General features: G+C 43.6%; 1 protein-coding gene across 2 annotated transcripts in view; it reads right to left on the reverse strand.

Moving 5' to 3' along the window:
- SYN3 (synapsin III) overlaps window positions 1–11,783 on the reverse strand; it is a 600,616-nt gene extending 588,833 nt beyond the window's left edge. For both annotated transcript variants that reach the window (XM_077469161.1, XM_077469162.1), the window contains exon 1: window positions 11,666–11,783. The gene's annotated coding sequence lies outside the window, so the exon portion shown is untranslated. The remainder of the gene's footprint in view (window positions 1–11,665) is intronic.
- Between the last annotated feature and the right edge of the window lie 14,328 nt (window positions 11,784–26,111).

Below are 26,111 nucleotides of genomic sequence, written 5' to 3' on the forward strand. Positions count from 1 at the left end.
AAAGTGGTAAAAAAACATAAGTACATTGAACTTAAAATTCCAATAGATAACTACATCCCAAGTGTGTGATGCAACATCATAAAAATTTAAAATTAATAAGAAAAATTATTATATATTAACAAAAAATAATATATATATATATATATATATATATATATATATATATATATATATATATATATATATATGTCACATTTAATGTATAAAGTCAATATATGTGTTTGTGAAAAAATTATATATATATAAAAATAAATTAATTCTAATCCATAGTGGGACTATTTGTTAATATATAATAATTTTTTCTTATTAATTTTTAATTGTATGGTAATTTTTATGGTGTTGCATCACACACTTGGGATGTAGTTATCTATTGGAATATTAAGTTCAAGGCACTTATGATTTTTTTTTACCACTTTTCGATGTGTTATACTTGTTACAGTATTGCTATTATTATGTCACATATGAATATTTACTATTTCTGTGTGTAAGCAAGGTGAGGGTGGTATACTGCTGTGGGTCTTAAAGTAATATCACCCCTCATTATTTTAGGGTAGTGCCACTCGCCCCATCTCTTTTTTATATTACCTGCAAACAAAGCCCACAATGTCCTCACTGGTGGCCACATCCATCTTCACCCCTCTTCCTTCCAGGGCCGTGGACTCCAGCTCTGTGAATGGAAGCATGCGTGCGGGAGCTGCTGGTCATGGCACGGGTCCTTTAGAAATGGCACGATTGTGCCCTTTCTTCAGTGCACATGAGCTGATGATGTCGGCGCAAGCGTATATGGTAACATCTTCCTAAACCGTGGCGGTTTAGGAGGTATTTCCAGTACCTACAAGTGAACCTTATTAAAAGTGGTGTGCCTAGGTTTACAGCCACTTTAACTTGACAAATTATGGAAGGCGTAGTTACAGTTTAGACATGGCGGGACAAACATGCTGTACAGTCAGCGGTGGCAACCGTCAGTTTTTTTATTGGCAGCCAGTAAAAAAACAGGCACTTTTCTCCTGCCAGTAAATGCCAGTGACAGGAAAAGGTTGCCAGTAAATAATATGGCTGTGACGCTCTGCTCGGAACTGCGCATAGGCCATCATCATCTGTGCTGCTGTACACTGCTGCCAGTGTCACTGTGAGAGTCAGTTCCGTGTGTGCCGCCTATTCTAAATTTCTTGCCGTTCTTAGTCCTGTCTCAGAGCTACTTACTTACTATATCCAAAAACAAAATTAAGAAATATGTTTTTTTGCCTTAATATCTACCTTACATCATATTGCTAATTGCATATTGTACTTATTTGTAGCCTAAATACTGAACTTTGCACTTTAAACTGTAATTTTAGGATATGCCAGTAAAAACTTGCTGTGGCAGTAAATTTTGAGTGGCGCGTCAGTAAATTTCAGTCTGATAGGTTGGCAACACTGTGTACAGTTACTGAACTAAACGCATGAGAATAAACCAGATATATCTTCCTGAATGCAAACGATAAGGGCAGCATAGAGATAGACCCAAAGTCAGAATACCGTAGCAAGATTAAACTAACAGATCGATTTCCTAAGATATCACATTCCCCTTTCACTGCCACTGGTAGAGCAGAATACCTGGGAGCAGCCATGTGGACAGATGAGATCTTGTTCTGTTCCACACTGTGACAAATACTTGTTTGCTTCTAAACGTAACGCTGACTTTTACCTGAATCAATGTAATGCTCTAGGCAAGTATAAAACAGTACATTATATTCCAGCTAAGCATTCACTGAAAAACAACAAACACTTCTTGTGCAATAGCCTGATGGCCGTCTGCTTATTATTCCCCAATTCAATGCACAACAAATATCACACAGTCAGATTCTACTGCTAACATATTTCAGGCACTGAGGCCGAGCATTTCACTATCATGGCTGTGTTCTACAGAGGAGATATATAAATCACAAGAGCATTTGAACAGAATTCAAAACACATTTGGCAAGGAATACAATTTATCTGTATGTATTGCATGTAGTCTGACAACCTGTTGGTAGGTTCATTGTGTTATTGTGTAACATGCATTCCAAAAACAAATATGGCTTTAAGGCCTCATGCACACAGACGTTTTAAAAAACGGGCTGTAAAGCTAGGTCCGACGCCTCGAAAAAGTGGTGTTAAAAACTGGATTTTTACTGCGTTTTGCATTAGCGTTTTTGGGCGTTTCATGTTTTTACAGCTCTAGCGCTGCACCACGGAACGCCCTGGTCCTGTTTTTTTTTTTTACAGCGTAAAAACACCTTAAAAAAAGCCATAGACTAACATGGACAGGCGTTTTTAAGCTGCAAAAAATACTCAAAAAAGCAGCTTTAAAAACGTCCGTGTGCATGAGGCCTAAAACTCAACTCTAGCCAGACATGGAAAACACACATCAATGCAACATGTGTGTTTTTTTATTTATTTATTCAAGCAATTTACTAGTAAATAAACCCCATTGTGTACTTTAAAGTGGGGTATGCCTGTAAGTATCTGAAATTGATTTGGTATCAGCATCTTGCGGTCCCTTTAAGGCTAAAATCTTGCCTAAACAAAACCAGTGCATGCAATAAAAGTTGCCCAATTGCCAAGGGATACATTTCTACAACCAGCCTCAGAAATAACAGTACATTTGTGAAGACCAACAGTCCTTTTTTTTTTTTTTACAGATGTCCTGACTTGGTGACCATGTTTCATGTACATTTCTTCAATACATGGAATAGTCCCTGACCCACCCCTGAGGAAAACACTCCCCGCCCCCAGCTTCTGAATGGCTCAGTCACATAGTAGGTGGGGACAAAGCAGCCTGAACACTCCCCCGAAGATGTGTTTTTTAAAAGCACCTGATGCACAAAGTAATCATGGGAGCCATTTTATGAAAAACAAAACAAAACAGGTCTTTGGAGTTGCAATTTGTAAAGATCATATTCAGCTTTAGCACCATTCTGACTATTTCCTGTTAGTTTTAATGTGTGCTTGGAGTTCAGCTTGAAATGTCTGTTTCTGCGGCTTTTCCATTATAATGCATCTGAAAACCTGAAATTACGTTATTGATTTGTAATTAAGTTTTATTACTTGAAAGTCAATGATAAATGTCTACGAATACTAAAACCTCAATTGCCCCTGAAAAAATGCCCTCACCACTTCAAATAAAGAAGTAACATCGATGCTTTCTTGGTAAACGACAAATATTATATCAAATTATAAAAACTCCATGAGGCCTCATGAGACAAAATCCCACTTTTCAAGGCATTTTTCATTTTCTTTATGCCTCTGAACTGAATGCAGCTACATTTCAGCCAATGTGTCTATGCACATTGTGGTATATGCATATGAGGCAGAAAAAAAATCCTCAAATCTGCATTTGGGGATGAGCTTTCTGGCAGAATTTATACACATATGCGCATAAATGTGCGTAAATTAATTTCAGTGTCTTGAATATTCTGGCCAATAGAATGAGTTTACACGCTTAAACGCCATACACCTGTAAACATGCCAAAACAAACTATTTTTTACGCTTGAATTTTTCTGCCAACTCCTAGCAGAAAGATCCACGGTAGATAAGAGTATTTGAATATGCCACTGCCATGTTGCCTAAAAGTAAGGCACCCGCCACATGTATTACCCCTACATACAATATATAACATATACAAAACAGTTAAAAGCAAACCCATTAAACGTGGTTCTGGTTAAAACATGCCAAATAGTATCCAGCTAAAAAAGGGCACTCTGAATGGGTAAATTAATAAAGAATGAAACCATCCATAATTACATAAGGTATAACATGCAAAAGTATAAGATATGATATTATTGTGAAAATTAACCACTTGCCCTACGGAATATCCCCTTCATGACCAGTATATTTTTTGCGATGTGGCACTGCATTATTTTAACTCACAATTGCACGGTCATACAACACTGTACCCAAATAAAATGTATGAATTTTTTTCCCCACAAATAGAGCTTTCTTTTGGTGGTATTTGATCACCACTGCACTTTTTTTTTTTTTGCGCTATAAACAAAAAAAGACAGACAGTTTTTAAAAAATAATATTTATTACTTTCTGCTTATAAAACATATCCAATAAAAAAATGTAAAAAATCAAATTTCTTCATCAATTTCGGCCAATATATAGTCTTCTACGTTTTTGCCTCTACAAACCATGGGCTGTATATACTGGAATTTTTGTTTATTTATTTTTCTACTAGTAATGGCAGCAATCAGCGACTTATAACAGGACTGCAATATTGCGGCAGCCAATCGGACACTAACTGACACTCTGTGGGAGGGAACCAGTGACGTTAATATAGTGATCAGTGCTAAAAATATGCACTGTGACTGTACTAATGACACTAATGTACTAATGAAGGGGTTAAACATTGTGGGCTATAAAAGGGTTAAATGTGTGCCTAACCAGTGTTTGTGTATACTATGTGTGCTGTTTTTAATTAGGGATGTGATGAATTTTCTTTCCATACTTTGCACTTCCCCCATCAGGACGGAGCTCTGAAATGTGTACATATGCAGAGCTCTGTCCAACCTCTTTCCTCGACGATCAGTGGGTGACGGCGGACATTTATTGGCCCACACGCGCTGATTGGCTTCTGCTGTGACAAATTACAGCAGAAGCCCCGCACCGGTGGCACACACGTGTGCCCCGTACCATGCAGTGTGAAGAGCCATCTCTTTACTTTTTCTACTGGTCCTGAGCTGTGTCTAGGTCTAGGCATGCACAGACCAGGATGCAGAGCCTATCTTTCTGGTTAGGTGCAACCGTTCCTGCTTTCCTGGTAAACTCAGCGTTAGTAAGAAAAGTAAACAAACGGCACTGCACGCTGCAGGGGACTCAGCCGTAGCTCCCACACCAAGTATCAGGCTGTATGTTACAGATACATTGGTTGAAACGATAAGAAGTCACTGCTGACCACACTGAGGCCCGAGGTATTATTTATTATTCCTGTCTCCAACAGTATTATATTGTTACTGGCTTATCCTGCATTTATTGTTGAACTTAAAGCGGTTGTATACCCCCCCAAAAAAAAAATTCTACACCTGTAAGGCAAAAGGCATAATGAGCTAGTATGCACCGCATACTAGCTCATTATGAAATACTTACCTTGGAGCAAGGCATCGGTAACTCAACTGGTCCATACCAAGGTAGCTGACATGTTGCCTCGCCGTGTCTTCCGGGTATCGCGGCTCCAGCGCTGTGAGTGGCTGGAGCCGCGATGTCGTCACTCCCGCTCATGCGCGTGGGAGACTTCTTTCTGGCAAAGTCCGGCATTTGCCAGGCTTTCAGCCGAGAATCCCCTATGCACATGCGCCACTGAAGTCAGTGGCTCATTGCGAGGGGAATATCTCCTAAACCGTATAGGTTTAGGAGATATTCTTTTTACCTACAGGTAAGCCTATAAGTTATAAAATTAACTATACAACCGCTTTAAAGTAGACTTTCAGTAATTTTTTCAGATATCCGTCTATTAAATCTTCTGCCCTTGTTGTTTTAACTTTGGATAGTTAGGCCCCTTTCACACGGGGCGGATCAGTAATGATCCGCCCCGTGATGATCCGCTCGCTCAGCGGGGATCGCTCCGTTGTCCCCGCTGAGCCGGCGGTGGACAGGGCGGTCTCCGCAAACTGTGCAGGGACCACCCTGTCAGCTCTCCATTCTCCTCTATGGGGATCGGATGAGCACGGCCCGTCTGTCCGTGTTCATCCAATCCGCTCTGCAGACGGATAGAAAAATAGGATTTTCCTCCGTCTGCAGAATCGGACTGTTGCGGAGGCGGACAATAGCGGGTGTCTGCGGATGTTCATCCGCAGACACCCGCTATCCCATAGGGATGCATGTATGTCCGTATTTCATCCGCAAACGGATGGATGAAATACGGACATACTGTCTGCATTTGTGAAAGGGGCCTAAAACATTTTTTTTTCTGTCAGTAAATACCTTATACAGCCCACTTCCTGTTTCTTTTCTGGTAAAAAGCCTAGGCTTATAACTTCATGCACAGCTCTCTCTCTTGTGAGTGTTTGCCAGGAAGGGAGGGGATAAGTCATGAGGGCCAATGAGAGCTGCAGAGCTGGAGGTGTGCCTCTATGTGTCTGTGTAAATCCAGGAAGTGAACAGGCAGCAGCTTCAGCTGCCCACAGTTAAAATGGATGCAGGCAGACTCAGTGGAGGGAGATTTCTGCAGCATATTTGACAAGTACAGAATGACAGTATATATATAAAATAATATGCAAAGTGGTTGGAGGGAAGCTTCAGAATGGCAATTTTTACAAATTATGTGGGCAGACTGCAGTTCCTCTTTAATTCATTTTATTGAAGATCATAAGTAAACAATTTACAACCTGGTGATTGTAGCCATATTAGTGCACTTGTAACAATAGTGCCTCTTGCACATGGACGTAATAATTTGCTATTGTTCATACTCAGGATCTTGCTGATTGAAAGATCCTGAGTAAAATGTTCTGTGAAGACCTTACCATATACGTACATATGCATACACAGGCATAAAATTCATATTCATCCTCATGTATTTGACAGCAATGTAATATAAGCACATATGTGCGTAAATTACTGCACTCAACCGTAAAATGTACTATTTTTATTTTACGGCTCTGTACTTATCGCTGTATTACTGATCTTGACGCAGCTATGTGCATTGTTTCATTGACAACAATGCATCAGTGTGCAGATCAGTAAAAAACGCCGCTGATTTTTTATTTATTTAACTCCCGTGTGCACGCGGACCTGATCAGGCTATCTATTGCCCTCTATGGAGCGGCAGATGTCAACGGAATGTCCATTGACACCCTCCGACATCCGATCCTATTCACTAAGAACACACAGATGAGGGGTCCGTTCCCTATCCCTCTGGCAGATCTTATCGGATGGCAGTCGGGTGTAAATGGACAGGCGATCCGTTTCCATCCGACCACCCATAAAGGAAAGCAGGTTGTGCCTATTACCACTCTGCATCGGCGGAGCAGACACAGACCAGTCATCAACCTGCTCAGTAGGGATCAGCAGACAGATTCTCCGCTGAGCAGACAGATCCGCTGCCAGAGTCCACCTGCCTGAAAGGGGCTTAAATGATAATAAATGTTTTTGTAAACATTGCATTTTGTGGCAATCTCAAAAATGTAGGTCTTGTTGAACTGCGTTTTTAGTGCCCCTCTGCCCCCCAACTACTCCACCCTAAGGCAGCGGACAGGGGTGTTCACATACCACGACTGCGATACTTTGCGGTAGAATTACCAAATGTGAGCCATTCCAGGGAATGGGGACACGCTGTTGGTTCAGCATTTAGAGTTAAAACAGATGGTGAAGAGGCATAACAACGCATGAGAGGCACAGTACAGTTTAGATCAGTGGCGGCCCATCCTTAGGGGCGTCACCCCCCATGCGTCCGGCCTTCTACATGCAGGGCGCCGGTCGCATTGGATTCCAATGGGGTTTTTTTGTTTTTTAGAAGCACGTGATTAGAGCCAGAAGGTTTAGAGGAGATGCGAACGTATTGGCCGCAGAGGAGGAGAAGAAGATGCAGGGGAAGCCGCCGTGAAGCCGAGGAGAAGGCGAAGCAGGGTGAAGCTGATGAGGGGGAAGTACTGTCCATGAACTAGATGGGGTATGTGCGGGGCTGGTGGGCAGGGTTTTTGACACCCTAGGTGAAACCTAATTTTGCAGCCCCCCTGGCTCCACCCATGACTCCACCCCCTTTGCCCTGCCCGTGTATACCCCCACCCTTTTAATGAAGTTCCCATCAAATGGAGCCCATCAGCATCCATCAAATGCAGCCTCATCAGTGCCCATCAAATGCAGTCTCACCAGCGCCCATCAAATGCAGCCTCACCAGTCCCCATCAATTCAGCCTACCAGCGCCCATCAAATGCAGCCTCACCAGTCCCCATCAATGCAGCCTCACCAGTCCCCATCAATTCAGCCTACCAGTGCCCATCAAATGCAGCCTCACCAGTCCCCATCAATGCAGCCTCACCAGTCCCCATCAATGCAGCCTACCAGCGCCCATCAATGCAGCCTACCAGTCCCCATCAATGCAGCCTCACCAGTCCCCATCAATGCAGCCTCACCAGTCCCCATCAATGTAGCTCACCAGCGCCCATCAATGCAGCCTCACCAGCGCCCATCAAGTGCAGCCTCACCAGTCCCCATCAATGCAGCCTCACCAGCACTCATCAATGTAGCCTACCAGCGCCCATCAATGAAACCTCACCAGCGCCCATCAATGCAACCTCACCAGCGCCCATCAAATGCAGCCTACCAGCACCCATCAATGCAGCCTACCAGCACCCATCAATGCAGCCTCATCAGAGCCCATCAAATGCAGCCTCATCAGAGCCCATCAAATGCAGCCTCACCAGTCCCCATCAAAGCAGCCTCACCAGCGCCCATCAATGTAGCCTACCAGTGCCCATAAATTAATGTTTGCTTGCTTCCAGTCATTCGGGAGTCGTGACAGACACAGTTCTCCGCCGCCGCTGCGCCTCTAACACTATGTGCGAACAGAGCGGCGGCTTCCTGCTGATGTTGAGACTTAGTTGCTTGCTGCAGAGAGAACAGAGTAGGAACACCAGTGGCCGGGTGCCCTAGGCAGCAGTAGTGAAGCCTGTTTCTGCCCTGCAGTGCTTCATTCTGTGCCAATCTTACATACCAGGTACAGCCAATTTGTTTTGTTTTTCAATATGGATATATTGCACATGCATACCTGTATTGAGCACATACCATCATATCTATAGCCATAGATCTCTATCAGAATCCTGCACTGTCCTCCCATCACCCTCACATGCCCATTGGTGTCAGTAACAGAAATTGTATACTCCCATGTAGATCCATCTACATTATGTAATATACCTACACACGATATTATACAATGTAGTGTATACCAAGCATATAAACAATGTTGCAGTATATATCAGACATTAGCAATGATAACAATCCATTCTACTTTCCTATCACTTTACATTGTCATCATGTCAACCTGGGAACATATTTTGTAGACTGACAAGCATGACAGCGAGTAGTATGAATGTTATACGTAACCTTCTACCCTTTGAATCACATACGTTGTAGCAGTCTATCTGCATAAAAACTGTTGGGGGGGGGGGGGGGGGGGGTTGTAGCTGATCGTAATCTCCCTTTCACACTGATCAGTTTTTAATGAGCTTTTGCCATTTAAAAAGCAGAACAGGAATGCATGAAAAATGTATCCCTTATAAATCCTATGGAACTTTGCTTTTTTTTGTCCTGCCTGCTGCACGCTTAAAAAACGCACCACTAACACATTGAAAATGCATTATTATTTCCATACGCTTTTTGACAGAACGCATAGCATCTTTTTAAGCGCATCAGTGTGAAAGGGTTCCACTGATTCTTTTTTTTACAAATTTTATGTAAAACACATTTGATATTTCACCATGTTCAAAGACTTTGCAGTAGATTTGGTTTCCTGGAAAATGTATATTTTTATGGATAATAATATCTACACATTTATCACATACACGATTTGTTTACATGCAAATACACAAAGACCTGTGACTGTATGTGTTCAATGGGCCTGATCCACAGGTTGGGGTTTTCAGACTCGTGCTTCTATTATGACAAAGCAGCTTTATATATATCTCACTCCTCAATACACAGAACCCAGATCAACACAATTCTGTATGATGTATACATAAAAAAAGCGGGGAACTCTCACGTATATGGAATACCTCACAACTTTTTGAGATGGGAACGCGGGACACCTATTAGCAAAAGTATGTAGGCATAGGACATACCTACTGCCTTCTGTTAAAGAAGTCATATGCGAGCCACGATGAAGTCGCACAGAGATCACAGCTTCAAAGTTGCGCGACTTTGATGCTGCGCTGGTGTGAATCGGCACTTAAAAGGGGCTTCTGGTTGCTTTGGAATATTACACTTTGCTTATACAAACATTTCTCATGATACTTTCTTTTTGACTGTGATATTCCACCTGTTAAAGGCTCAGTCCACCCAAAATTTTTATTTCAGTGTTTGGTAACTTCTGGACAGTAAACCTCCCGACAGTCTCTTCTGTCTCTCGGTAACTCTGTTAGTGGAATCCCTGTGCTGGGTCAGCTCTGCATACCTTCATTAGGAGAGGTTCCCACCATCCCTGCACAAAATTCTCAGGTCTATACACCCATAGTACCCATTAGGAGGGGTTCCCACCATCCCTCCACAAAATTCTCGGGTCTGTACACCCATAGTACCCATTATGAGGGGTTTCCACCATTCTTGCTTGGCGTTCTGGGTATGTACACCTGCTGTGCCAATTTTGATTGGTTCTCACCATTCTTGCTTTGAGTTTTTGAGTCTGCACACCTGCTACGACCATTTTGAGGGGTTCCCATCATCCCTGCACAGAGTTCCCAGGTCTGTAGACCCACTGTGGCCATTATGAAGAGTTCTTACCAGTCTAGATTGGCGTTCTGGGTATGTACACCTGCTGTGCCGATTTTGAGTGGTTCTCACCATTCTGGCTTTGAGTTTTTGAGTCCGCACACCTGCTTTGACCATTTTGAGGGGTTCCCACCATCCCTGCACAGAGTTCCCATGTCTGTACACCCACTGTGCCCATTATGAAGGATTCCCACCAGTCTTGCTTGGCGTTTCTGTGTATGTACACCTTCTGTGACGATTTTAAGTGGTTCTCACCATTCCTGCTTTGAGTCTTTGAGTCTGCATGCCTGCAGTGCCCATTATGAAGGATTTCCACCATCCCTGGACAGAATTCCCAGGTCTATACACCTATTGGGCCCATTATGAGTGGTTCCCACCATTCTTGCTCTGAATTCCTGGGTCTGGACACCTGATGTGCCTGCTATGAGGGGCTTCCACTATCCCTGCTGGATTTGTATCTATTTTATATTACGGAGAATGCAACAGAAGGTGCTGGAATACAAATAGGGTGGGAACACCGAAAACATCTAGGTGAGCGGCAACAGAGTTGAGAACTTTAGCAGGGAGCTCCCTCTACCAGAGTATCCAAGGAATATAAGGTAGCCAGGTGCCGACTCGTCCCCGGGACCCCTCTATAGCTATATCACTGAACCAGCTGTAATTAAAAAAGTGCACAGTTGCCAACGGTGTTCCGAGGACAATCCTCGGAACCGTATAGAATACATAGATGAGCTTCAGTCCACAAAGCTAACAACACCACACACACCTCCTTATTTTTACAAAGTGACAGTTATATTCAGCTGAGTCCAATGAGATTTGGAAATGACAGTCATATGGCTAAAATAAAGACCCGTTAAAGGTTTGCGAATGAGCCTATTGTGCTGTATAAAGTGATTGTATCTAACGTAGAGCCTCACATTCACAGGCTCAGCAGCACAGGGTCCCTGGAAATCATTTCAACACATTGGCCACCCAGGGAGCAAAGCCTTGAGGTATACGCTGTTCGCCAATCGCTGATCCTGGCTCTGAATGCACCTGATTTTGCTGTGATGAGGATGAGGAGATGCTGCAGGCTCCCCCAGCCTCCTAACACATCTCCCCCAGCCTGGTCCTCTGTAAAGTGGCATGAAGCATGCACAGATGAGCCTGCTGGATGGTATATGGCCCCCTCTGCCTGCACTGTGATTGCCCCTGGGATGCAATGTGTGTGACCCAGCCGCTTACCTTATTATTAATGCTTCCTGTAACATCAGACAGAGCCGGCTCTCTCTCTGCAGCCACACAGTGTCCTCATCCCCAGCATCACATCACAGGGAAGCTGCGGTGTCAGCCTCTCCCTGCTCAGCCTGGCTGTGATTGGACATTGCCTGACAGTAGATCCTCCCTCCCTGATGCTCCTGTACCATCAGGTCAAGATGCATAATTTAGTGAAACAACTGGTAGGCAGGCTGGATCAACTATCAGATCAACAAAGCAGGATTCAGAGTTAAGTTGGCCACACACGTATTCATGTTATCATTCAATCGATGTGACTAAAGCTATATGTATCGATCTGGGAATGAACCTTCATAAACAAGCAATTCATCATTATTTTTTTTAATCAGATACTTTTTTTATTGCAAACATTTTTTTTAAATTTACAACAAAACTAATACATACAATACATACCCTTAACAACAAAAATTACAATTATACTAACAGTTCGGAACAAAACACAAAAAAAAATTAAATGAATCGATTTATTATTGATTTAAATATCAAATGGTATTGAAAATGGCATTGATTGAAAATGAATGTTTTTCATACAACGCATTGCAGTACAGGGTTGAATATACCCCCTCTACATTGTAAAGCGCGCGTAAACTGTTGGCACTATATAAATCGTGAATAATATTAATAATACCCAGATTAACTATTTTTTATATATTTTTAATATTTAAAGTATATTAAAAAAAAGAATAAAAACACAATTAGAAATAATCTATTAAAAACAATAATTTTATTTGTACTGCAATCAATTGTCTGACATGCTGTATGCAGATATTCATTCAGTCGATAAGAAATAATGGAAATGATTTTGCCACAGTCAGTCAACCTGCCAGTGTTAAAATGGATCGAATGGAGGTTCCATTGTTTATAATTCTTTTTCAATTTGATCAGTTTGATGGTGACCATACATGTAACGATCTGATCAAATGTTTCTTCACCGAATCATAATACACAATATGACTGGATTTCTGAAGGTTTGAAAAGACATATACTGTGTCATGGATCGACTTTGAGCAAAAAACAAATGATGGACAGGCAAATCCAATCATAAAAAAAAGTAGATATAGTAATACGATTGTTAAGATCATTTGATCTTCCTCTCTTTCAATCGTATTTTTCTCCTAAACAGTAAATTAATTGACAATGCAATTATATATAAAATCGTTCCATGTATGGTCACAATAAGCTGGCCACAAACATATCAACATGATCATTCAGTCAATCATTCGCTAAAATTGGCCACATACATATAGATATAATCATTCAATTGATCGTTTAATGGAAAAAAATGTATTGAATTAAATAAAAATTGTAAACGAAAGAGCCTTCATTCAACTGATTTAGTAAATTCCCAAACAATTTTGACTCTGGAAAAATGGTCTGCGGTGGCAGAATTTTGTCAATCGGTTCTGATTAATTGAACAAATATCCATGTGTGTCAGAGAAGTGATTGTAATTCATATCAATTAAATCATTTTCATAGATCATTTCAATTTAAAACTGATAGATCATGTTTTTGATCATTTACAAAATACGGAACAATACACTGTTGCATCATTTATTATTTTATTTATATATAGGTCACTGGTTTGTGACTGCTCATATCTAAATTAATCACAAATCGGTACATGTATGGCCAAATCAATATAACCAAACTGAATCAGGATCAAGAACCACAACTCTCCATTCAATCCATTCAGTGAGCCTTTGATCGAATCCAACACTGGCAAATCAAACGGCTCTGACAGAAATGTATTCATTTCTGATCAGTCGAACAAATACCTGCATGTGTATCAGACAATCAACTGTATTTCAGATCGATTAAACAATCGTTTTAAAGAGATAATTTCTAATAGATTGTAGTTTCAAAGGATACTGTATGTGTTGCATCATTTGATATTTGATATAGATGAATTACGATCGTCATACCTGGATTGATCAGAGATTAATATGTGTAGGGCCAGCTAAAGCTGAGAAGACCCAATCAGCTGGCAAAATTAGAGAATCTACAAATTGATTCCATCTCCTTTATACAGGTGCACAAAATTGTTACACACATGTATCAAAGTGACCATTTAATCATTTAATGTGACCATCAGTTTGATCGATTTAGTGACCTTTCAAACAATTGTGACGCTGATGGTGGCTAGTCAATAAGCCTGTGGTAATTATATTGATCTTTTCGAGTGTGAGCGCGTGGCAAACAATCAATCATAATATGGTTTAAATAAATATTAATTTCCAACAGATCCTTTCTGATAGATCGTATTTTTAATCAATACCCTATATATTGCATCATTTGATATTTTAAATGACGATGAATTGCTTGTTAACATATATACAGTAGATCGCTCATACATGAATTAATATGTGAATGGCCACCTTTAGAGAGGCAAATAGACTGGCAAATTAGGAGGATCTACAAATTGTTTAATACAGGTGTGCAAACTTATTACAAACATATCGATATGATCATTTAATTGATCATTTGATGTGACTAAAATGATCAACCTGAAAAAGAATCATAAGCCACCGACTCTCTGTTCGATCGGTTTACTGAAGCTTACAATTGATTTCCACACTGGCGAGCCAGTCGAACGTGGTGGCTGTGGTTATCTGCAAACAATTGATTGGAAGAGCAAATTGATTGTCAAACCAAGAGAATCTAATCTACAAACTGTTTTATTCTTCTGAATACAGGTGTGCGAAATGATCAAACACATATTGATATGATCATTTAGTCGATTAATAAGAAACTCTTTGTTTGCGTTTGCTCGTAACTGGATCAATAAAAAATCAAAAATCAAATCTACGTGTATGGCCACCTTTGAGTAAGAAACACACTTTGGGCTTCATCATTGTGATGTGACCACTGTATATCCTTCTAAATAGGCATCTAAGACCTCAGTCACTATGGAAATATAGAGTGGACTTCAGGTAGGTCACTGTAGAATTCTGTACTAGTTTGCATCAGGTTACATTAATAATAAAGAAATAAATAAATCACGCAGGAAGACTTGTAAATATATTTTTTAGCTTGTTTGTGTAATAGGAAAATGACAACCTGAAATAGTTTCTTTTATTTGTTTTAGGCTAGCTAAATTCACACCAATATGGTGCGACCGAGTGCTCGTGGTTCTGTACTTATTTCCGTATGTTCCCTAGTGTAGGGTAGCCTATTCATTTCAATGGGCTGCCCTACCAGTTAGAAACATGGGGAAACCTGTGAGAAACTCAAAGGAAAAGCTATTTGCATCCTTTCAAGAATCAAATTGACAGCGCCCCCAGGCCAGTCTTATATCAGGAACCCCCCCCCCCCCTCCTTTACCATAGTGGCCTTACCACCTCTGCCGAAGGTGGTCTCTGGTCACCAGATTCCCCTCCAAATCAAAGTTCCCGACTCCCCCTTTACATCAGAGTTTGTGGGATTCCCCCTTACAGTGCTAGGTGGAACGCTAGCGACCCTGATGTAAAGGGGAACTCTGATGTAAAGGGGAACACAGTGGACTCTGATATAAGGTCGTCTCTGGCCATTCCCATGGGTAAGACACTGTACAGATGGCTCTTTTTACTTGTATCTAAAGTGGTTGTAAACCCACGTTAGAAAAAAACAAAAAAATACTAACACCTGCAAGACTAAGGCATAATGAGCTAATATGCATAGCATACTTGTCAAGTCACCTTGAGGCGAGGTGACAGATACACACCGTAGGGATCAGAAGTGCAACGCAAGGTTGTGGACCCTACGGCTGACTGCTGCGGACGGGAGACAGGTCCCACCGGGGTTAGAGCGTAAGATTCCCTGGGGCGCGGAGTCTAAGAGCCAGCAGGTGTTCACCAGAGCCTCGAGTGGTGAGGATGGACTTGGCTGCAACTGGCTCCAGGTCGCGACCCCCAGCTCCCACCCACAGTAGGCAACAGGAGGATAGGGATGGTGAGGGACAAAGCCAAGGTCGGGGCCACAAGCAGACAGGAATAGTCAGGGACACGCCAAAAGGTCAGGATCACAGGCAAACAGGGATAGTCAAAGACACGCCAAAGTCGGTAACGGAACAACAGAAGAGCACACGGCAGGTAACAGTAAGCTAAACACACAAAGGAATACACAACGGTTGATCAGCACTGTTGGCTTGCAGTGCACAGGTTAATATAAGGTTCCCTGATAGGGCCTGGGGTGGAGCCACGCTTAGAGGAGAGGTTATAAAAACCACCAGGTGGAAGTGGCTGGCCTCTTAGTCTGAACACATGAGGGGAGGTAAGCAAACATTAAGATCACTGCATAACCATGACAATACTAGCTCATTATGTAATACTCACCTGAGATCGAAGCCCTCTCTGCGGTGCCCGTACACCACACGTGATGATGTCACTCTCCCGCATGCGCGCAGCAGCCGTCAGTGACCGCACACTCACTGAAGCAAACAGCAAGTATGTCCTATTGCTTCAGTGCGCATGTGCCAATGACGTTGACACATGCAAATACAGGGGATATCTCCTAAACCATGCAGGTTTAGGAGATATACTATAATAAGGTTTACCTGTAGCAAAAAGTGGTCTGTTAGGCTACTTTCAGACTGGGGCAGGCGGACGTCGCGATAAAGCGACAATATATTTAGCGCCGCTTTACTGTAGCTTTAGCGGCACTATTTGGCTGCTAGTGGGGCGGTTTTAACCCCCGCTAGTGGCCGAAAAAGGGTTAAAACCATCCGCAAAATGCCGCTGCGCTTTGCCGGCGGGTTTGCAGCGTTACCCCATTGTTTTCAGTGGGAAGGGGCGCTTTTGGAGTGGCGAATACACCGCTCCTATAGCACTGCAAAGATGCATAACGCAGGACTTTTTTAACCTTCCTGCAAGCGCACCGCTCCAGTGTGAAAGCCCGAGGGCCGTCTGGCTTTCACACTGGAGAAACAGGAGAGGCGCTTTACAGGCACTATACAGGTGCTATTTTTAGCACTGTATCGCCTGTAAAGCACCTCAGGTGCTTTTGCGCTAAAAAAGGCGCCTGAAAAGCTCACGAAAACCTATTTACATTAAAATCAATGAATGCTTTCACACTGGGGCAGAGCGCTGGCAGGATGGTGAAAAAACTCCCCTCTCCATTGAAATGAATGGAAAGCTCTTCAAAAGCGCCTGAAAAGCTCTTCAAAAGCGCTCAGTGTTTTACTAGCAGTTTAGAAGCGCCTCAGTGTGAAAGGTGCCTAAGGGTTTACAACCGCTTTAATCCTAGAACCTATGCTTTTTTATCCAACATACTTACCCACAATATCTTTGTTTGTCCCATTAATACACTTGTGGGGCGTATAATGATTTTCCTATAAGGAAGGAGCCAACCACCTTGAGTTCTCTTTTAAGATCCTGGTCTGGGTTATCTTATGTACACTTGAGGTACTGCTTCATTTTTACATTTATATATGTAAATGTTTTTGCACCTTGGCCTCTTTAGGACCTTACTCGTCCCCTTTTTCAATGCCTTGTTAAATATCCTGATACATTACCTCATGTGTTTTACTAGGTCTTTTATTCCCGTGGGGTCCATGTGACATATCCCTTGTGCTTTGTTTTGTGACAAGTGGAGAGACCTGTGCACTGCCACCTCCTCCCAGAGACATCCAGTATATGTTGATCACATGGTTGTTGATACTATTTTGTACATGTAAGTTTATACATATGTTCATAATTTGCTCTAAGTAATTATTGTGTTTGCTATATGTACTGATCCATACTATGTTTCAGAGATCCTTTGAGATTATCGATAGATGCCAACCCCCTGAAGAAGACTGAAACAGTTGAAACATGTTGGGATTTTTCCTATGGTTGTGGCCTCTGTGTATATTCTATGCATGTATATCTCCAGTTATAAGCCTGTATTATATACAGTTTTTGCCTTTTTAATTCTATATTATACTATTTAATGTTGTATTACATTGCCCCCTTCTCACTTCTCTAGGGGCTTTTTAACATTGTTTTCAGTTAGGGATGTACTGATACCATTTTTTTAAGACCAAGTACGAGTACTAATACTTTTCCTCAAATACAGTGTATAAGGGCGCTCTGAGTATGAGGACCAAGCAGACAGTATCTCTAGAGAGGCTCCAATGATATATATCCAACACTGAGGGCTGCACTCAGAAAAGAGGAGAAAACTCTGAAAAAAAAATAAGACAGAAGAGAGACACGCCTCTAAGTGCAGAATTAGTAGCTGCTTATTTCCCCAAACAAGATTAAAAACACTTACAAAATCTGGCGAATTAAAAAGTGTGCAGTCATTGATAATGCAAATGGTCCGGGAGGCGGATGGGTCCCCGGCTTTTGGGACTCTCACAACTGTGTCCTGTGCTGTACCAAAAACATAGAGCTACCGGTAACCTGTTGAAAACTTACTAATTTTCCTAAACGCATCCCTTACTGATGACTACATCCGGGTCATGCTGGCTCCCGTCTCTCACTGCTGACATCACTTCCGGGATCTCCGTCCATCATGAACTTGGTGTGTGTACCCATTCATCAGCTTACCGGTAGCTCTATGTTTTTGATACAGCACAGGACACAATTGTGAGAGTCTCTACTTGCCGGGGACCCATCCGCCTACCAGACCATTTACATTATTAATGACTACAGGCTTTTTAATTCGCCAGATTTTGTAAGTGTTTTTAATGTTGTTTGGGGAAATAAACAGTTACTAATTCTGTACTTAGAGGTGCCTCTCTCTTCTGTCTTTTCCTCAAGTACTCACTGATACCAATTACCGATACCTATTTCTAATTTTAATATATATATATATATTTTTTTTTAACACTGTAGCTTTTAACAGTTTTTTGATCAACTTTATTTCAATTACAAGAGATGCACAATTTGCCTGTAATAGCATGGGCCATGAAAGGCCATTTTTATGGAGAGATCTGGGGTCTATTAAACCCCAGATCTCTCCTCTGCCCTCCAATCCATTTGAGAGGAAAAGGCAATTGGGTGACCAGTGTAGCCCAGATGTCCCCAACCTTCTTAAACTGGCCAACCACTCGTACTCCACAATCTCCCTCTTACCATTCTAAATTAAGAAGACCACACCTGAATTTGGAGTATACTGTAAATGGCCACAGCAGCCTTTTTATTAATAAAATATTAATAATTCAAAAACTTTTAACATATAACATCTGTAACGACAACTGTCCACCCTCAGTCTGTTGGTCCTTAATGGCACCCAAAACTTCACACATCTTCCACCACTACATTGCGGGACATTTTCTCCATGATAGGCCTCCAGCCATACCACACCAGCTCAGAGACAACCCCCTTTCTGCAATGGAACCATTACTGGAATACACCAGAGGGACACATGCTACTGATTAGCCCCTCAACACTTCCATCTCATATGTTTTCTGACACCATCAAAGACCAAAAACACAGCCGTTACTCCGCTGCTATGACAAAACCGACTTCCACTGCACCTGAAATGAAATAAAAACAAACAGACAAACAAACCAACAACACAGGGAGGGTGGGTGGGAAACTGCTTCCTCCTTTCTGCCCCTTCCTCTGCTGCCCGGAAGTCCCGCGCTTGACCAGTGTAACCCAGATGTCCCCAACCTTCTTAAACTGCCCAACCACTCATACTCCACAATCCCCCTCTTACCTTTCTAAATTAATGAGATCACACCTGGATTTGAAGTATAAATGGCCATATCAGCCTTTTTATTAACAAAATATTAATAATTCAAAAACTTTTAACATATAACATCCGTAAGGACGACTGTCCACCCTCAGTCTGTTGATCTTTGACGGCACCCTGAACTTCACACATCTTTCACCACTACACTGAGGGACATTTTCTCCATGATAGGCCTCCAGCCGTACCACACCAGCTCAGAGACAACCCCCTTCCCACATTGCAACCATTACTGTATTCCAGCTAACTGTTCTAACCGGAATAAACCAGAGGGGCACATACTACCGATGAGCCCTCCAATACTTCCGTCTTGTATGTTTTCTGACACCATAAAAGACCAAACACACCTCCACATCCGCAGGTCCTGCTGAATCCTGTCCTGCAGCCCCAGTGCCCATAGATCAATCCCCACTTCTGATAGGTGAACCCCATCACCTCGGAAATACAGGCCAAAATTAGATTCCAACCCTACGTGTCTGATGACCATGCCCCCCTTTATAAGAAACAAATCTCCCCACCACTTTGTTCACTTTTATGCGAGCCTTGTTGAGCCTCACCACCGATCGTGCCATGCGCCAAGTTTTCCAAGCAACGATGTCGTACCAGAACAGTACCACAATATAAGGAAAAGCCGCACGGAGCCTCAAGAAATCCGATTTGACATCCAAAATCATCTCTCTGATGGACGTAACCCCCAAATCATTTCCGCCCACATGAAGCACCAAAATGTCTAGTCCAGCCTTGCATAATGATGCACTTCCGGCACGACCCTACTCCAGATCATCCCAGGTATCCCTAGCCAGCAAATACATGCCTCCCTCCTAGAGATACCTAGCTGTCTGCCATCTGGTCTAACATCTGCTGTCCTGGCCCCCCAAAAAAACATAGGAATGCCCCATAATCCCGATGCAGAAGGAGTACGAGGCATATTGTGTTTAGTCCAAACCTGCTGACCGAAGGCTTTTCCAAAAAACAGCTACAAACTGAAATATCGAGAAATAAGACCCATCCCGTGTATCAAGAATGGCCCTTCCATGGCTGAGCGAACCGCCAAGAACTCCCGCACCGTCCCCACCAGGCAAACCGGGGAACCCGGCAGTGGAAACAGCTGCACATTCACTCCTCCCCCCCCCCCGGTCCATCTTTGATCTGTGCAGCTGTAACAGCACCCTGTCTTGCTTGCAACTCACGTCCTGTGCCATGAATCCACCTGCAACCCTCTTAGATGGGCTTACCAACTCCCCAATACGAAATGCCCCAAAAAACAAAAACACTACCTTAATTATAGAGACCTCATAACCCGATGTACACAAGGACCCCAATTGATTACAAATGACCATGTATCCTTGTGCTTGTGTAGCTTCTGATAACCCTTAACTGCCTGGCGGACCCAAAAAGCCTTTGTTAAATCTGCCATGCCCTGTACTTTGAAGAAAAAGGCTAAGCCAGCCAGCTTCCTTTCAATGGCAGACACTGACCCACCTCGTTCAATGTTTCTGGAGACAAAATAGAACCAGCAGCCTCACCTAAACACCCTCCTGGTCTGCCCCGGCTTGCCGAACCAAACCCAACCATTCCCGCCATACCTTGGCGTAGGCTGCCCATGTGGACTCACTCACCTACCGTCTGATCCATCCAGTGGCAACTTCAAGGCAATCTCCCATAGCCAACCCGGGCAAGGAATTCCCTCCTTCTCTGCCTCCGGAGACAACTCTCTGAACCTGTCCCACTGAAACCGAGATAAGGAGTCGGCCAAAGTGTTTTCGACACCCGGCAGATAAACGGTATATAGAACGATGTTTAATTGCAAGCACCGCAGCACCAAGTGTCACAGCAGCCATATTACTGGCTGTGACGATGCTGAGATGTGGTTGGTGACTTGCACCACTCCCTTGTTGTCACAGTTCAACCTAATCTTCAAGCTCCGATAAGATTCACCCCATATCTCCATAGCCAGAAACACCGGAAAAACTTCCAGCAGCACCATGTTATGAAGGAAACCCGGTCCACTCAGGACTTTGGCCAAGGTTTCCACGCTCCAATCTCCCTGATAATAGGCCCCATACCCAGTAGACTCCGCTGCACCTGTAACTAGCTCCAAGTCAAAATTACTCACTGGGCCAGACATCCAGACGATCGACCGTTATGATTCCAAAAAAGTGTGCCACGCTTTCAAATCCTCTCGATGTTCCTTATTAAGACAAATAAAATGGGTCGGGTCGTTGGTGAGACATTTACTGAACGCTGCCAAAATTTTGAAATCCTCGTCATTGGAAATCGAAAAATGCTCCAACCATACCTGAGTGGCTCAACTCTGTGACAGCTGTGCACCACATGCAGGGCCAGATTAAGCGCATCATAGGCCTGGTGCTGAGGATTTTGGTGGGCCTTTTTCCGGAAACAAAATGAAAATGCAAAAATGTTTTGCTAAAACAAATTGAATATACTCTCACCAGTAATATCAGCCGTGCTGCTTCAACAACAGCAACATAGGGCGACCACATTTTCAAGCTGCCATTCAGGGACACCCCCCTTTACAAAAATAGATGAGAGGGGGATGCAGTCTCGGGGTTGATGGGAAAATAGGTGGCGGGGGTGATTTTTCGGGCAAATGGCTGGTGTTAGCACTTAAAATCATCCTGACACTATGCTTGATATGGCGTCAGGATGATCAAATTCCATTATTTCTATTACTACATTTTTAATATATAATGAAATAGCTCACCATGATGCAGAATCAGTGGGAACCTGAGCTTGTCACTTCCCACCAGATGCAGCGTGTCACTTGCCACCATTGCCTGCCGCCAGATGCAGCATGCCAGATGCCACCCGCAGCCTACCACCAGATACATTGTGCCACTTGCCACCAGCAGGCTGCCACCAGATACAGTGTGCCACTTGCCACAAGCAGCATGTCACCAGATACAGTGTGCCACTTGCCACAAGCAGCATGCCACCAGATACAGTGTGCCACTTGCCAACAGCAGCCTGCCAGATACAGTGTGCCACTTGCCACCAGCAGCCAGCCACCTGATACAGTGCCACTTGCCACCCGCAGCCTGCCACCAGATACAGTGTGCTGCTTGCCACCAGTAGCCTTCCACCATATACAGTGTGCCACTTGTCACCAGATACAGTGTGCCACTTGTCACCCGCTGCCTGCCACCAGATACAGTATGCCACTTGCCACCAGCAGCCTTCCATCAGATACAGTGTGCCACGTGCAACCAGCAGCCTGCCACCAGATACAGTGGGCCACTTGCCACCAGCAGCCTACTACCAGATACAGTGTGCCACTTGCCGCCAGCAGCCTGCCCTCAGATACTGTGTACCACTTGCAACCAGCAGGATGCCACCAGATACAGTGTGCCACTTGCCACCAGCAGCCTGCCACCAGATACAGTGTGCCACTTGCCGCCAGCAGCCTGCCACCAGATACAGTGTGCCACTTGCCGCCAGATACAGTGTGCCACTTGCCATCAGCAGCATGCCACCAGATATGGTGTACCACTTGCCAACATCAGTCTGCCACCAGATACAGTGTGCCACTTGCCACAAGCAGCATGCCAGATACAGTGTGCCACTTGCCACAAGCGGCATGCCAGATAGTGTGTCACTTGCCACCAGATACAGTGTGCCACTTGCCACCAACAGCATGTCACCAGATACAGTGTGCCACTTGCCACCAACAGCATGTCACCAGATACAGTGTGCCACTTGCCACCAGCAGCATGTCACCAGATACAGTGTGCCACTTGCCACCAGCAGCATGTCACCAGATACAGTTGCCACTTACCACAAGCAGCATGCCACCAGATACAGTGTGCCACTTGCCACCAGATACAGTGTGCCACTTGCCACCGGCAGCATGCCACCAGATACGGTGTGCCACTTGCCACCAGCAACTTGCCACCAGATATGGTGTGCCACTTGCCAACAGCAGCCTGCCACCAGATACAGTGTGCCACTTGCCACAAGCAGCCTGTCACCAGATACAGTGTGCCACTTGCCATCAGCAGCAAGCCACCAGATATGGTGTGCCACTTGCCATCAGCAGCAAGCCACCAGATACAGTGTGCCACTCGCCACCCACAGCCTGTCACCATATACAGTGTGCCACTTGCCACCAGCAGCCTGCCACTCCCTCCAGGACTCTGCCCGGATGGATAGAATAGAGAGGGCCTGCATAGTCAATCAAATCCCTGGAGCCCCCACCCCTCCTGAGCTGGGATGGTATGGCTGTGTGTATGTATGCCAGGAGTATTGATCAGACCATGTTGTAAAAGGGGGGTTGTGTGTGCAAGCCTTTGGGGTCACACTGGTGTGCTGCAGTCGGTTGCACTGCTTATGTATCTGCAGTTTTATCTGCAGTCCTATTGATTTATATCAGGTTGCAGGTTTTTTCTGCATTTTCTGACAAAGCGCCAAAGATGCAGCATGCAGGAATTTTGGTGCGCTTTCAGAAAATGCAGAAAAAACAAACAGCCTAATAGAAATCTATAGGACTGGGGGTAAAACGCAGGAAAACTGTGGATACACTAGCAATGGGCCAAAACACAGAAAATCAGTGCGAACCCACCTAAAAGCACAAGGGGCCAAGCACTACCACAGGCTGATGACACAGTTCTAAACACTTTGGCTGCAGTTATAACAGCTACTGCTGGAGAAAAAAAGTAAAAAAACAAGGGTAAGGGATATAAGAGTCCAGTCACTGAGCTCACATTTGGATGGTCCCTGGAGGCTGATCACTCACAGATATCCAGTTTACCTTCTATCTGCCGGTGTTGTGTTCATAATTTCCCACCCACACGGCTCCTTCACTGTACAGACTTCACAGAGGGAGAGGGGAGGGGAAAGGCAGAGCCAACTCAGCCTCTCCCATTTGTGTAGGGGGGGAACTGTGCACTGTGACATTGTAATAACCACAGTGAGCAAACACAGATGCAGCCAGACACCCCTACATTTACACACACTTCTGTCCCAAAGAAGTTTATGGACAGAAGAAAATCGGGCTTATGCTGCAGGCTGTGCGGGCCGATTTTAAGACAGGGGCTTGGAGCTGCAGCTCCATCAGCCCCTATGTTAATCCGGCCCTGACCACATGGAGGAAACGGTTGCCGTTGCGAATGACTCCATAGAAAAATGTAACTCCACCTGGTCTCCATGGGTGGTATTTCATTACTCGAATCAATACAAAGCACTGGACACAGGTTGAGATTGGGTAGTATTTCTTGGACCTACGGGTTACATTTCATGTTTACTGCACCCAGAAGGGTTAGTCGATTCCTTACTGTATAAGATGTTTCTCATATAATAGTCTGTACGATACATGTACGGTATAATGATACCTGTTCTTGAAAGTCCCCTACTCATTTCCCCCTCCCTCCTTCCCCCTTTTATTTATTTTTTTCTTCCCCCCCCCCCCTCCCGTAGCCTTCACTTTAACATTTGTGTTGGGCAGATTTCACCTGTCACACGGATTCAATAAAGGCTCAACCTGGTTGTGACGAATAATTTGCCGTAAGAAGCTGTTGCACCTTGTACTCGATATTAGTCACTGTTGTTTACATTTTGTTGCTCTATTTTTCCTACTCTGATATTTCTACACAGATGTATGCTCATGTGATGACTGAGTTAATTGTTGATTTATGTCATCTGTATTCTGTGATTTCTTAATAAAACATTATTGAACTGAAAAAATAAATAAATAAATGGGTCGGGCCCTAATCTCTGCTGTAGCCACCGACAGCCATCGTCAAAAAACCCTACCCATCGGGATAATGCGACAGGCAAACTTAAACTTCCCTAGCAATGACTGTAACGTCCGAAGCTGAACTTTGCACTGTCCCAAGATCCCACGAATCTCCAACTTAAGTGCCACAAATTTATCCTACGGCAGGTGGCATTCCATGGTGCCAGAGTCAAGAACTATGCCCAAGAAACTGATCTCTGTAGTCGGGCCTTCAGTTTTATTCGCCACCAACGGGATACTGAACCTTCCCACAATGTGCTGCAACGTGGACAGGAGAATTGCACACATTAGATGAAGTCGGCCCCACCCAAAGGAAATCATCCAAATAATGAATGACACGTCTCAAACCACCCATTCCAAAAAGGAGCTGAACATTTCAAACATGGCACATGAAATGGAGCAGGCAGCGATCCACATAAAACACCTCTTGCCAGCAGCCAAAAACTGTTCAGATGTACTGGATGCAAGTGAAAAGCGGATTCAATGTCAGATTTCGCCATCAATACCCCCTGCCTATATTGCCGAACCCACCTAACAGCTGCGTAAAAATAAGTATATCACACCGTATAAGCTTCAGGGTCTATTAAATTGTTAACCAAACCACCTTTGGGAAAAGACAGATGGTGAATAAGGCGAAACTTGTGCGGTTCATTCTTAGGCACTACCCCCAGAGGTGAAACAACCAAATCCTGCAAAGGCTTCAAGAGGAAGTAAATTCTCCCACTCTGATGCTTCTTTTCATTTAGTCCATTATAGTAAGTAATTATCAAACTATAGCCACCGTAATCCAGCCCAAATCGCATATTTCTTACTGTTTAAAGAAACTTTAAAAAACTTGTTTGCAGGAGTTAGGCTCATGGACCGATCTCCCATAGGGGAAGTATTATTTTCTAGCGGAAGTATTATTTTCTGAGTCCACAGAGTGTATTTCTGCCCCTACATTGAGCATTTCCGGTACTGTTAACCAAGCCTCCTTCTCAATCCAA

The sequence above is a fragment of the Lithobates pipiens genome, unplaced genomic scaffold (genome assembly GCF_037356315.1).
Source record: "Lithobates pipiens isolate NorthernLeopardFrog02 unplaced genomic scaffold, aLitPip1_a1.2 Scaffold_8, whole genome shotgun sequence".
In the NCBI taxonomy this organism is placed as follows: Eukaryota; Metazoa; Chordata; class Amphibia; order Anura; family Ranidae; genus Lithobates; species Lithobates pipiens.